Source organism: Biomphalaria glabrata, chromosome 18, assembly GCF_947242115.1.
Source record: "Biomphalaria glabrata chromosome 18, xgBioGlab47.1, whole genome shotgun sequence".
In the NCBI taxonomy this organism is placed as follows: domain Eukaryota; kingdom Metazoa; phylum Mollusca; class Gastropoda; family Planorbidae; genus Biomphalaria; species Biomphalaria glabrata.
The window spans coordinates 1,663,400-1,665,700 of NC_074728.1; the positions used below are offsets into that span (position 1 = coordinate 1,663,400).

At 34.9% G+C, this 2,301-nt stretch overlaps 1 long non-coding RNA gene across 2 annotated transcripts in view; it reads left to right on the top strand.

The window, feature by feature from the left end:
- Nucleotides 1–1,589: 1,589 nt before the first annotated feature.
- The window catches only part of LOC106062103 (uncharacterized), an 8,983-nt gene continuing 8,271 nt past the window's right edge, over nt 1,590–2,301 (top strand). Inside the window, exon 1 of one of the 2 annotated variants that reach the window (XR_008775836.1) lies at nt 1,590–1,744. This is a non-coding gene — a long non-coding RNA (uncharacterized LOC106062103). The remainder of the gene's footprint in view (nt 1,745–2,301) is intronic. The other variant, XR_008775835.1, reaches the window with a different exon arrangement.

The window sequence follows — 2,301 nt, forward strand, 5'->3', positions numbered from 1 at the left end:
ATGACTATTTTATAAGACACTATTGTTGTTTTAAAGTATATTCCACTTACATGCAAACTAAATAGACATTTTCTCTTTAAATAAATACACTTTTTATTTTTTGTAATGTTGGTAGCCAGTACGACAGAAATTTCTTTTTTAATAATATAATTTAGAAAAAAAAAATTATTTTGACAAAAATCTAAAACCTTTGTAATAAATGTGTTAAAAATATGGTAAATATCTCCCATGCTTAATAGTCTCCCGTGTTTCTTAATATTAATAGTGAATAGTTATAAAAATGCTGTATTTTTATGGGGGAAAAAAACAGCTTTCAGAGTTGATTTTAAAAAAATTTCACTGTCAGAACAGAACAACAACTGGTTTAAGACCACAGCGGGAGTTGACATAAGGCAGCTTTTTTGATATCATCTTTGATTGGATAATGGAAGATGCTCTCCATGTCTGTGAGGATACGGTTAGCATTGGAGGAAGAAGAATTACTAGCTCGCGCTTCGCGGATGACATTGATGGTCTGGCAGGGACAGAAGAACAGCTGGGAGACTTAGTGATGCGCATAGACATGAAGCCCGCAGCATGTGATATGCAACTTAATGCCACACCTCCCCCTTCTGAATTATGACCACTAGCGGGACATCAAAATTGGATAAAAATTTTACCAGGCTAAGTTGACAAATGTCAATAGTTTTAAATATGTCGGAGCTATCGTCCCGTATAAAGGATCAGACCTGAACTATGGGCCAGCCATAGCGGCCAGGTCTACAGCAGCACTTACAAAACAATAGTTCCCTAACAATCGTCTCCCTTACTGACCTTGCAATCTATAGGGCAGATGATTATAGCTTTTTTTATAGCTTTTTTTTTTTTTCATGCTTATAGCATGCTCAGAGCGCTTTGGTCCAATCTCATTAGTGGACCAGTAGGGGGAGGGGGTATCTGGAGGAAGGTTTTTCCGTGCTGCCTTTAGGCGCTCAGTAAACACAACTCTGCTCGAGTCGGGTTTCGAACCTCAAGTCCCCTTCCTAGGTAGCCAGCCAAGCCAAACCAAGTTCAAGCGTACTTAGCCTCTCGACCACGCTTCCCAGCCGCTGATGTAAAGGTCATCTGTTTCAGTGGCCCACGGTTAATGAACCACCTTTACTTTTCACCCAGCTAATGTCAGGTACCCATTAAACTAGGTGGACTCAGAGGCGCCCAAAGATCCCGAAATTTAAAATCCCAGCCAAGGACGCTAAACTGAACTTAATTTTGCTAACTACATTAAAAAAAAAATGATTAAAAAAAATCAAGTTCTAAGAGTTTTTGATTCAGTGCTATTAGAGCACAAAGAAAAACCCAACTTTAAAAAAAAAAACCCATTTCATTTACTCTGTACTCCGGATACACCAAAAATCTAACCTTTGTTTATTTTGAGCCAAAGAGACTAGAGGAAAATCTCTAATACAGTTTTCCATAATTTGAAAAAGAGTTCTTCATTGTTAAAGTCTCTCTACAGACCTTCCGCAGTTTCTTCATTAGTTTTTCTGATAGTTTACAATGCCACGTTAGTAAACAAGAGTAGTTGGCTAAAGTGAATACTATATTTAGAGTCATTGCTGTAGTATCATCATGAGAGTAACACATGGTGTACTGAGGAGTATTGATGTGGTGGCGATAACTGGTTGGTGCTTGCTTAGAGCACAATTATAAGTTTGATATAAAGGCTACCAGATGAACAGGTATCTCAGCTTCTAAACATTGTGGGGTAAGTACGACATCTATAATCTAAGTCTAATCATTTCATGTAATTAGTGTGGAAAGCCAGATAGATAGAGATAGATAGATAGATAGATAGAGATAGATAGATAGATAGATAGATAGATAGATAGATAGATTAGATAGATAGATAGATAGATAGATAGATAGATAGATAGATAGATAGATTAGATAGATAGATAGATAGATTAGATAGATAGATAGATAGATAGATAGATAGATAGATAGATAGATTAGATAGATAGATAGATAGATAGATAGATAGATAGATAGATTAGATAGATAGATAGATAGATAGATAGATAGATAGATAGATAGATAGATAGATAGATAGATAGATAGATAGATAGATAGATAGATTAGATAGATAGATAGATAGATAGATAGATAGATAGATAGATAGATTAGATAGATAGATTAGATAGATAGATAGATAGATAGATAGATAGATAGATAGATAGATAGATAGATAGATAGATAGATAGATAGATAGATAGATAGATAGATAGATTAGATAGATAGATAGATAGATAGATAGATAGATAG